At 40.8% G+C, this 12,246-nt stretch overlaps 1 protein-coding gene and 1 long non-coding RNA gene across 5 annotated transcripts in view; one reads left to right on the top strand and one right to left on the bottom strand.

Moving 5' to 3' along the window:
• PPFIA3 (PTPRF interacting protein alpha 3) overlaps window positions 1-12,246 on the bottom strand; it is a 624,634-nt gene that overhangs the window by 340,593 nt on the left and 271,795 nt on the right. The window lies entirely within an intron of this gene.
• On the top strand, window positions 162-3,349 carry LOC120916566. Its single transcript, XR_005744011.1, has 3 exons — window positions 162-325; window positions 1,530-1,641; window positions 3,310-3,349. It is a non-coding gene; the product is annotated as an uncharacterized LOC120916566 (long non-coding RNA).

Raw genomic sequence — 12,246 nt, 5'->3', positions numbered from 1 at the left:
ATATATATAGCTAGAATGCCTCTCCCATCACTTACTTACATGTATAAATATGTTTCTCATTTCTTTTTTTTCATTCCTTTTATTGGGATGTGGGTCTGTGATTTCTGTGCCTTCAATCTTCTAATATGTAAATCCTGCCCTGGGAAAAACTCTTCAAACAGACAGACTTCTATCATAATACAGGAAGACAGGAAGTGAGCTGGGTGGGAACCAGAGGGGTGGTGAACTTCCACCTCTCACTTCCTGTAAGGCCTAGTCTGAAAAGGAAAGCGTGGCATGGTGGAGATACTCTGTATTCTCCTGGATGGATTCTCCTGGATTAAAGGTATGTCTTCTATCAAATAATATTAGAATTGTGACAGTTTGGTGCATGAGTTAAGTTGTATTTGTCTATTTCCTGCTGAATAGTTCTCATTCTGTGTGCATTCACCTTCCCAGTTACCATGCAGCATGTGCACAGTAATGTAATATTATAGAGCTCCTCTTCCACAGCATGTCACTCTGCTTCATATAATATGTGTGGCTTCCATGTTATATCCAGTAACTGTGTAGCATACTTTCAGTGCACATTGCAGCATATAATATTATACGGCTTCCATTCTATATCCACTCACCATGCAGCATAGGGGTTGATTTACTGAAGGCAAATCCATTTTGCACTACAAGTGCACTTGAAAATGCAGTCGCTATAGATCGGAGGGGACGATCTGAAATGAGGGGAAGCTCTGCTGATTTTATCATCCAATCATGTACAAGCAAAAATGCTTTTTTTTTTTCCATGTCCCCTTCAGATCTACAGCGACTGCACTTCCAAGTGCACTTGTAGTGCAAAGTGGATTTGCCTTTAGTAAATATACCCCATTATAATGTCAGGGCACAGTGCTACCAATGTTTTATGTCTCCCTCCCCTTTTGCATATTATCTGCCCTGCTACTAGGTGCCAACAGATATGTATTTTTCCATACAGATACCAATTATGGGCCACCTTTCAGGCCAATAACAATATGAGGTACTGATATTCTGTTTACATCCAGCTGCCCCAGAAGTAGCCTGATATCAGTTGACACCTAGGCCTTTTTTGTATTCTAACAGCCACTGGCCACTGTCAGAATACAGGAAAAAGGAGCAGATAGCAGGGGAATCAATAACCAGGTTGCTATTGACTATTTTAAATTGCAGTAGCCAATAGCTAGTGGGCTATTGCACCTGCCCACTGCCTGTTGTCAATCAGCAAAGGAGAGGATTTGAAGGAGAACATTCTTCTTCAGGTCTTCCTCTGCTGATTGACAGCAGGCAGTGGGAAGGGGGCGCAATAGTCAGCCTAATTTTAAAATTTAAACAGCCAATGGCAGTCTGGCTATGGTTCCCCCACTACCTGCTGTTTACATTCAGCTGCCATCAAATAAAGTGTGCAGAAAGAGGTTAGCGGTGTGTGTGGGGGGTGGTGGATGGGGTGTGTGTGAGGGGGGGTGGATGGGGTGTGAAGGTGGAAAGCTAAATGTTTTAATTTTTTTGGGGGATTCTGACAGATGGGCCGCCAGCCGCTGTCAAAGCACCTGACCAAGACTGACAGCTGGTGAATGGAAAACCGGAATAGGCACTTGGAAGAAGGAAACCAACAACTGAGACAACTTGCCTTTGGTAAGCAGACAACTTAATTACGATGGTGGGCACCTTCCATTTTTTTATATCACCGCATTCAACTGGCACTGTATCTGATCATCATATCTGCATCATCCTTCATTATTCATTTGGTCATCAGTGTTTGAGTTTTGTGGTGATATCATTAAGAACTTTTGAGGTTTGGTTTGCCAATTGTGTGCTGTTGGCATACAATTTTGGGATCACCAATTTGGCGTATTAACCTCTCAATGTTTATACATATAATTGGACATTCATTTTGTGAATTTATTTTTCCGTGCACTCTGATTTTTTGTTTTGGTTAATTATTGTGCATTAATCAATGGTTAATCAATGTGAATTGGTATTGGTGAAATTTTTGTATTTTAATCAAATTTTTTATATTGGCGCAGTCTTTTCATTTTTTATCTATTTATTGTGTGTTATTCCACCAGTACTGATTTTTTTTTATCTTTATTTTCTGTTTGACCAATCATTTTCCCTTTCATTCTACAGTGTTTTATGGCAGAGTTAGGCAACCTTAGGCCTCGTACACACGACCGGATCTATCCACTGGGATTGATCCGCGGATCAGTTCCAGCGGACAAATCCGGTTGTCTGTACGGCCTAGCGGATATTTATCCGCGGAGATTCCTCCGGCCGATCGATTTCAAGCGGATAGAAATTTCTTAGCATGCTAAGAAATCTATCCGCTTGAATCGTGTCCAGCGGATTGATCCGGTTGTCTGTACAGACTCACCGGATCAATCCGTCCGCTCCCCTCCCTCGCATGCGTTGTAATGATTCGACGCATGCGTGGAAGTACTTACCTTCCAGCGTCGCCGCGTCATCGTCGCGGCGACACGTCACCGCGGATGTATTCCGCGCGGATTTTGATCCGATGGTGTGTACAAGCCATCGGATTAAAATCCGGAGGAGGAATCTCCGCTGGAAACGGTCCGGCGGACCCCCTCGGACCCCCTTGGCCTTAGAGAGGTGGAGATCTACCTGAACAACATGGGAGAAGTCAAAGATCACTGGGCACAGTGTCCTCCAATGTTGCCTCCTCACACCTGACTAAAACCTATAATTGCCGTACTACCGCGCTGCAATCACGTGCCATTCACTGCAATTATGGGTGTTAACATTTTGCCTCCTCACCACCTTGCAGAATTTCTCAGAGGAGCATTGCATACCGCACTTGTGAATGAGCCCTTAGTTGCATTTGGCAATAGCACTTTTAAGGCTCATTCACATGTGAATTTGGGGGTGGTAAAACCCTGCCCCCAATCCCTACCCCCTTTAGCTTCTAAGTGGGGGTCAGGGTGCCATAGGAGGTGGATGCTTGAGAGTTACTATTAGCTCTCAAGCAACCAGAAACAACAGTACCAATGGGGCTCGTTGGGTAACTGGGAGTTTACTGTACTACATTCATTATAGTATCAGTGAGGTAACTACATACTATATACACAAGTAGGATTTTTGTTTTGTGGAACTTTTACCTTGGGAGAAACCCTCCTGGAATATTTTTGATCTAGTGGGGGGGGGTCAGCAGCAGACTGGAGGAAGCCCTCTAATCATGTAAAAGTACATTTTTCCATGTCATCAATTTCTAACAAATGAAATGAATGGATATAGTGAGAAAATAGGCCATTATGTTACTTAAAAAGTTTTTATGCATTTCCATAGATTTGCCTGGTGTAATGGATACTTTGAAAACCACAAGAGCGCAGCTAATAGTACTGAAGAATGATGGTGGAAGTTCATCCTGTGTGGGTGTATCGTGTGCATCACCTTCTGTCCCGTCTGAAGAGTTGAGCTCATCTCCTTGTCAAGTGTCGTACTCAAGGCCTAAACAGGTAGGTTTTCTTTTGGTACCGAAACATTAAAACGTCTTTTTTTTTTAAAATATCAAACATGTCCTACTCCTATTTACCTGCTCTGTGTAAGGGTTTTTGTACAGAGCAGCTCAGATCCTTCTCTTCTCAGGTCCCATGTCGGTGCTCCTGAACCAGAGCTCTGTGTGTCCAATCACACACTGAGCCTTGCCTTGGCCCCATCTCCTAATTAGCTCACTGGCTGTGATTGATAGAATCGTGAGCCAATAGCTCCCACCACTACAGAAAGCCAATCAGCAGTGCAAGTCCCTGAAGAGACAAGGCTCTCGTGGACATCGCTGGATCGAGAGGGGGCTCATGTAAGTATAGGGGGGCTGCTGCACACAGAAGTTTTTTTTTTTACCTTCATGCATAGAATACATGAAGGTAAAAACTCTTGTGTCTTTACAACCACTTCAATAAAGAGTATCTTTTAAGGCGGTGCCTCCAAGCGGCTGAAAGATGGAGAGAAGCGGGTACAATTAGACCCTATGAAAACATCAGCTTTGACATGTAGACTGTAAGCCAATTTGACTGTTGTGTCAAAATGAGATATCTTGCTCAGTCTGGTAGTAGTCTGAACTAATAAGGCAAGTTGCAGGCAAGATGTTGATTTTTATACTGATTTTTGAAAAGTCTACAATATTTTGATGTTTTTATACATGCTTAATTCTGTTAGTTTTATTTACTCAGCTGCATCTGTTAGACTCCTTTCACACTGAGGCAGTTTTCAGGCGTTTTAGTGCTAGAAATAGCCTCTAAAAAGCTAATAAAACTGCATCCCTTTCAGTGCAATGAGTAATTTCACACTGGGGCGGTGCGCTTGCGCAACATTAGAAAAAGTCCTGCAAGCAGCATCTGGGGCGGGTTGGGAGCGCTATAAATAGCGCTCCTAAAATGCACCTGCCTATTGAAATTAATGGGCAGTGCTTCCAAAGCACCCTAAAAGCGCATTAAAAACTGGTCTTTTTCCCTTTAAAAAAAAAAAAAAACGAAAAAGTGCTACAAAAACACTGCAAAACCGCCGGAGCTTTAGCAGCGCTGCAGTGTGAAAAGGGTCTTATATGGCTTTAGATTCACAGGGAAAATCTAAGAAGTCTAATATTTTCCATTTACTTTTTAAAGCTGCTACTTTGGCAAAGTTTCCTGGGACTTCATAAGCTGTGATCAGTGACGCTGTTACGAGAAAAATTGCGGCGTTGAAATATCACCTGAAGGGAAACATCAGGAACCTCAGCAGAATACCACAAACTTTTATGTCATTAATGTCATTTACCACAGTTAACACCACTTTCTATTCCCTGTGTTGTAGTTTTTGTATATTTACATGATAATAAAGTTGTGTGTATTGTACTGTGTTATTGTTTTTTTTTCAAATGTTTGCTAGTTTTATAGGCCTACAATATATAAAATACAATATATAAATACACAGCATTTCAAAATGTAATAGGAATGTATTTTTTTAAATTTTGCATTCAGAAGTACATTTACATTTATATTTAAAATATATTTAAAAAAAACATTCTTAATATATTTTTCCCAAATATATTGCCATATATTTGAAATGCTACAATTTTGGCCAGATTCAATATATTTCAAAAATATATTTCAATATATTTGTGAATATATTTTGGAATGCATTGTGAAATATGTTGCACATATATTCATAAATATATGTTAAATGTACTTCTGAATGCATTTAGCAATATATTTTTGCAGCCATAAATATATTGCAAAGTGCATTTTGGAATGCATTGTGAATATATTCATAAATATATGTGAAATGTACTTCTGAATGCATTTAGCAATATATTCACAATGCATTCCAAAATGCACATTGCAATATATTTATGGTTGCATAAATATATTGCTAAATGTATTCAGAAGTACATTTAACATATATTTATGAATATATTTGCAATATATTTTCCAATGCATTCCATAATATATTCACAAATATATTGAAATATATTTTTGAAATATATTGAATCTGGCCAAAATTGTAGCATTTCAAATATATGGCAATATATTTGAGAAAAATATATTAAGAATGTTTTTTTAAAATATATTTAAAATATATTTTACTTCCACATGGGAAACGTCGTTTACATCTGTCGGCGGGACTTGCGTGTGCGTTCGCTTCTGCGTGCGAGCTACCGGGGACAGGGGCGTTTTAATTTTTTTTTATTATTTATTTATTTTACATATTTATTTATTTTTTTACACTTTTTTATTTTATTTTTTATTTTTTTATTACTTTTATTCCTATTACAAGGAATGTAAACATCCCTTGTAATAGGAATGTGTGTGACAGGTCCTCTTTATGGAGAGATGGGGGGGGTCAATAAGACCCCACATCTCTCCTCCAGGCTGGAAACCATGAGATCGGTGAAAAAAATTCACTGATCTCATGAATAATGTGGCTTATAGCCGCAATCGCGGCTTTGTTTACTTACGGGACCTGGGCGTGACGTCATCACATCGCGCCTGGGTCCTCCGACGGTCATAGAGATGGTCATCTCTATACTTCCTGCCAGCGCCGGACGATTCTTTCTCCGGGCCCCCGATGGCACGGGAGAGCCCGGAGAAGCACCGGATGGCGGCGGGAGGGGGGGGATGTCCCCTCCCGCCGCCTGTAAGAACGATCTAGCGGTGGAACCGCCGCTATGATTGTTCTTACGTTGTGCAGAATCGCCGGCACAAGAGATAGATATCTGGATGATGCCTCTCGCTGCAGGCATCATTCAGATATGCCCCTTCAAAGTCCAGGACGTCATATGACGTCCACTCTGGATGGTAGAGACACTTTGTGGACGTCATATGACAGTGGCTGGTATGGAAGTGGTTAAGCATCTTGCAGTGTGTGCCTCTCCATTCTTCCTCCATACTCTGGGTGCTTGGTTTCCAAATGAGATGCAAAATTTGCTCTCATCAGAAAAAAAGGACTTTGGACCACTGAGCAACAGACCAGGTCTGTTTTTCTTTAGCCCAGGTAAGACACTTCTGATGTTATTTGTTGTTCAGGAGTGGCTTGACAAGAGGAATACGACATTTGAAGCCCATGTCCAGGATCTGAGGGTGTCAATGATGGTTTTCTGCACAACTGTCAGGTCAGCAGTCTTTCCCATGATTGCGATTCCTACTGACCAAGACTGAGAGACCATTTAAAGGCTCAGGAACCCTTTGCAGGTGTTATGGCTTAATTAGCTGATACGAGTGGGACACTTTGAGCCTAGAATATTGTACCTTTTCACAATATAACAATTTTCTGAGATAGTTGATTTGGGGTTTTCATGAGCTGTAAGCCATAATCATCACAATTATGACAAATTACGGCTTGAACTATCTTACTTTAAATGTAATGAGTCTATCTAGTATATTAGTTTCACCTTTTAAGTTGCATTAGTGAAATAAATTAACTTTTGCACGATATTCAAATTTTTCGAGTTTCACCTGTATATTAAAACAAGAACATTGTGAACACTGGGAGGTAGCTGTCAGGACTATTGCCCTGTAAGTCACAGTATGGACCAATAAGTCAGAAAGATCCTGAGGTCAAGTCTTCACTGAAATGTAATCACTGAGTAGGCTCTAAAAAAAAAGGGGTCTTAGTCCAGTGATTATGGCTCCCTTATAATTTTCCTGTTTCCCCTATAGGGGGCTCCAATCCCCCAACTATAAACAAAAATTGTTAGAGTAGGAAGAGAGAGAGAGAGAAGAAAAAAAAAGGGGGGAAAGGAAGGGAAAGAGTGGTTAGAGCATGATGCCTAGGTTGGCTGGAATCAGAGGAACAGAAGAGGTAAAGAAAGAGAGAGGAAAGAAGAAGTGAGTCTGTCCAGGGATCCTCCAGTCATTATCAGCTTTGTTCTCCTGGAACTTGCAAATAAGCCAGCCAAGGGGACCATATTTTATCAAAGATGGATTGCTTATCTCGTAAGACACTCACTACTTTTTCATTCAACATGATCCATGTAAGTTTCCGTTTCATTAAGGCAATATCCATAACAGGGCTTTTCCACACTGTTGCTATAGCGATTTTAGCCACTAAGAACATAAAGTAAATTAGGGTTCTGGGTATGTCGGGGGACATTTTCAACAGGCTTATTTAATAGGGCTATACTCGCATCTTTAGTGATATTGACCATTGTGACTGAAAAAATGTATGATTGGATCCTTATACAAAAGCGGCAAACTTCAGGACACACCCACCAGACATGAAATGGTGTACCTATTTGGCCACAACCCCTGAAGCATGCGGCTGAGGTGCCTGGATACAATTTTGACAAACGCTCTGAAACCAAGTACCATTTGGCATGGGCTTTATAGCCTGCTATAATCAAGGCTACATTTAAGATACCTTTATAAATCCACATGCTCCATTTACGCCAGTTCTCCACCTCAGGGGTTATGGACAGATCCCTTTCCCACACCACCTGGTAGGATAATCTATTATTATTGTTGATAAACAATTTATATAATAACGAGACACCCCTTCCCCACACAGTGTAGCATCCTGCATGCACCTGTTTTCAAACACAGTACAGTACGGACTGAGTTATCTGTAGGGATTTGAAAAAGTGGTAAATTTGTTGCCAGTGGAAGCTCTCAGTGGGGGGCATCTCCAGACTTCACGTGACATATGAGGGGGGACATATGCCTCTGAGGTCAAAATAGTCACCAATACGGTACATTCCCTCATTCAACCACCAGCCATACCTGTCGGTTTGCATACACGGTGGAAAAGGGGTTGTCGAAAAGGGAAGCTACTGGGGTATGTGTCGAATGCAGAGACCATCTCCTTCAGCTTGTGTCCCACACCTGAAGTGAGTTAAAGAGCATTGGGCTCGGTATAGCTCTACGATGTTTCGAAGAAACCCAAAGGATGAGATCCATTGCAAGGGGAAAACTTGCCTGGGCCTCTATGGAAACCCAGTCTAGTTGATAGTGTTTGCCTAGTTAAGAAAGCAGTGCTGCCACATAGTATTTCTTAAAGTCAGGCACACCTAGTCTGCCAATATCCATAGGAGCCTACATCATGGTCCTTACTATTATGGGGCTTTTGGTCCCCTAAATAAAACAGATAATTTTGTATTGGAACCATCGAGTGCCGATAACAGGGACCTGGATCAGCAAAGTACGTAAAAAATATAGTAGCCTGGGGAGAACTGTCATTTTCACGGGGGCAATCCTACCTATCCATGACAAACTCATGTCTGACCATGCCTGTATGTCTTCTAATAGCCTAGCAAATAGAGTTGGGTAGTTGGCCTTGTAAAGGGAGGAAAGACTGGGGGTCAGCTGGATTCCTAAATAGGAGAGGATGTCTGCTGCCACTGAAATGAGCATTGAAACTGGATACTCTGTAGAGTCGAGATTGGCAAATTAACATTCAATGTTTCCGATTTATTGTGATTGACTATGAGCCCTGAAATTTTTCCAACGTGGTTCAGAAGAGACAGTAAGTTTGGCAGAGTAGTGTGGGGAGAGGTGATGAACATCATCAGATCATTTACGAATAAAGCACACTTATGGCTCTTCTCCCCACTCTTTATCCCCAAAATGTCTGGGTTCTGAAAGGCTACTTTAATTAAAATATATGTGCATGGTACACTTATGTGTCTTACAGATATTCATTGGGGAGACGTCTGGGGTTGTATTTTTGGTGAAATAATTACATAAACTGGTTCTGATACAAACAATTGAACTGATTGCTAAATAAAGTGTTATTTTAGACCTATTGACATTGTTCTTTACTTGATTAAGATAGTTTGATTGAAATGGAGCTGTGATCTGAAATGGACTGTACATATATCTTGGCTCTAGACAGAACTGAGAGATCCTGCTGTGAAAAAAAGATATAGTTGATAAATATTTTTCATATGGTAATGAGTAAAAGGTAAAGTCTCTCCCTTCTGTGTGCAATGTACACCAGAAGTAGTGCAGGGACAAAGCCTGGAGAGTTTTTTTGAGTTTTTTTTAAAGAGAAGCTAAACCCAAAATTGTTTACTTCCTCCCCCCCTCCACTGCCTTATTTTTGCAACTTTCGGGGGGGGGGGGGGGGCAGGTACCTGTTTTTGAAAGATACCCGTTGTCATGAATCTGAATTAATGTCTTATGCCCTGTCTGTCTGCTTACCTCTGGTCTGTGTATCAGCTTAGGGACCACGCTCCTGACCCCAGCGGTGTGCATCTGTCACCTGGCCTCAGGTCATGTACCTGTGCCACTACCTGTCGATGTTCAGCTGCAGGGCATAGTCCACAGACTCGAGACCCAGTAATCTAACCAGACCTAGGTGATGCACTTTATTCAGGATTTGGCTTCCTGCTTTGAACAGCTTTAGGTCCCCTGGATCGTCAACCTTAACCGCAATCTGCTGCCGTATCTGTTCTAGTCACAGTCGCAGGGACTAACACTTTGCATTTGCCAGCTCCGTCCTGTTACTCTGGGGACGCCAAGGCCTGCAGGGGATTCCTAAGCCAGTGTACCATTTTGAACCCCAACCCCAAAACTTCCCATCTGATCAGACAAAGTTAGCCTATATTATTTCCAGCGAGGCTTTAGCCTAGGCTGCCCCTCTGTGGGAGAAGAATGATCCAGTGGTTTCCAGCCTGTCTAATTTCTTGAAACTCTTTAGGAATATCTTTGAGGAACCAGGTTGTGTCAGGAGAGCTATGATGTAATAGGTATTGCTGAAACTTGGCTTCATTCCTCATGTGACTGGGCTATTAATATTTCTGGCTATGCACTCTTTCGGAAAGACAGGGTAAAAAGGAAAGGCAGAGGGGACTGTCTCTATGTGAAAAGTGATCTCAAAGCGAGTGTGAAAGAGGACCTGGATGGAAAGTGTGATGAGTCTGATGCATTATGGGTGGAACTGCATACAGATGTGCGTAGTTCAAAGTTAATCATTGGAGTTTGTTATAGACCACCCAATGTTAATGAGGAGGTGGAGACTCAGCTCCTTGCACAGATGGAAATGGCTGCAAGGGCTGGGATGGTAATAATAATGGGGGATTTTTTTAACTACCCAGAAATTGACTGGATTAATCGCACTACTGGGACAGATAAAGGGCAAAAAATGATAAACCTATTACAGGACAATTTTTTTTTTTTGGTGCAGTTTATTGAGGCCCCAACTAGGAATGATGCTCTGTTGGACCTGGTTATCTCAAACTATGTGGAGCTTATTACTAATGTTCAGATAAAGGAACACCCGGGTAGCAGTGACCATAATATGATTTAATTTGATGTAAGCTGTAAGCAAAAATCACATACGTGAAAGATAAAAACACTTAATTTCAAGAGAGCAACATTTTTCTTCAAATATATTAAGAGCAAAACAGTCAAGTCTGAGCATGTAGGCCCTTTACAAAATAATCTAGAGTGAGTGACTGGGGACAAAGAGAAGGCTAATTTATTAAATACTTTCTACAGCTCTGTGTATACAATGGAGCATGGGGGAGCTCATGTCCATAATGGGGGTGGTAGTGACACAGCCCCAAATGATCCACAATGGCTCAAAAGGAATATAGTCCAGAAATATTAAGACAGAATAAAAGGTGGATAAAGCACCTGGACCAGATGGCATCCACTCACTGATCCCAAAAGAATTGCACTTTGTAATTTCAAAGCCATTGTATCTAATTTTTAGGGACTCATTAATGACAGGAACAGTACCACTAGATTGGCGCAGGGCCAATGTGATGCCTATATTTAAAAGGGGAACAAAGTCTTTACCAAGTAACTATAGACCTGTTAATTTATGATTTGTCCAAGCACTAGTAGATTCACCCATAAGGTAAGGCACCTAATCCCAAATAGAAATGTTGAATTCAGAACGAGAGAAGATGGGGTATTTTTGCGGTGCAAGGGGTAAGGCAGTAATAATGAGAAAACATATTCTTAAGAAAATACAAAATAGTTTTATTCAATATAAATATGTAAAAACAAGATTCGATCAAATTTATAATTTATGGTGGTCATTTATAAACATTATTGATAAACATTATTTTAGTTTACAACACACGGAGATCGCATGTTCCCAACATGTTTTGCGATTCTCGCTTCTTCAGGGGAAGGCAAAATCTGTACAAAAATGTTTATAGCTAAGCAAAAGTACATTAGATTAGCCATGTACAATGTATGGAAAACAGTACATAAACATGTAGATAACATAAACATGTGGCTAATGGCCAAGGAATATTCCAGAGGGGGGGCAGACTAAATATGCTAAACCACACACACCACAGAGTCGGGCGCTCAATACCTCCCCCAGGGACATGGATGGATGTATAGACCCTGAATAGGGTCAACACAATTATTTCCGAGTACGGTCATAAAAAGAGGCTATATGAGCTTGGAAGCGACTGTTGGACGAGAAAAACAAACATAGTGTATAACCATAGAAAATAATAAAAAATTAAAAGGATGAAATAAAATTCAATTTAAAATGGGGTCAAGTAGCCCATAGTAAATTAGTGAGGTCCTCTGAATGGGATCATGCCAATTATTTTTAAACCAAAAAAGAGGAGGGATCTCTCTGAGTAATACTTACAGATGAGAGTAAGTTGTTTGAGGAAGATGGAAAAAACACGCAAACCACAGTGTCAGGAGTTAATCCTCTAAATCCTATATGATGTACAGAAATAAAAGGAAACAATATATGGACTACCAGTTGGGGTAAAGAATAAAATTATAAGATAAGTGTAAAAAATAAAAAATATCGATGGACCAAAAAACAAAAAACAGA

Source organism: Rana temporaria, chromosome 10, assembly GCF_905171775.1.
Source record: "Rana temporaria chromosome 10, aRanTem1.1, whole genome shotgun sequence".
Classification (NCBI taxonomy): Eukaryota; Metazoa; Chordata; class Amphibia; order Anura; family Ranidae; genus Rana; species Rana temporaria.
Note: the sequence above shows the minus strand (reverse complement) of the source record. Positions and strands in the feature narration are given on the sequence as shown.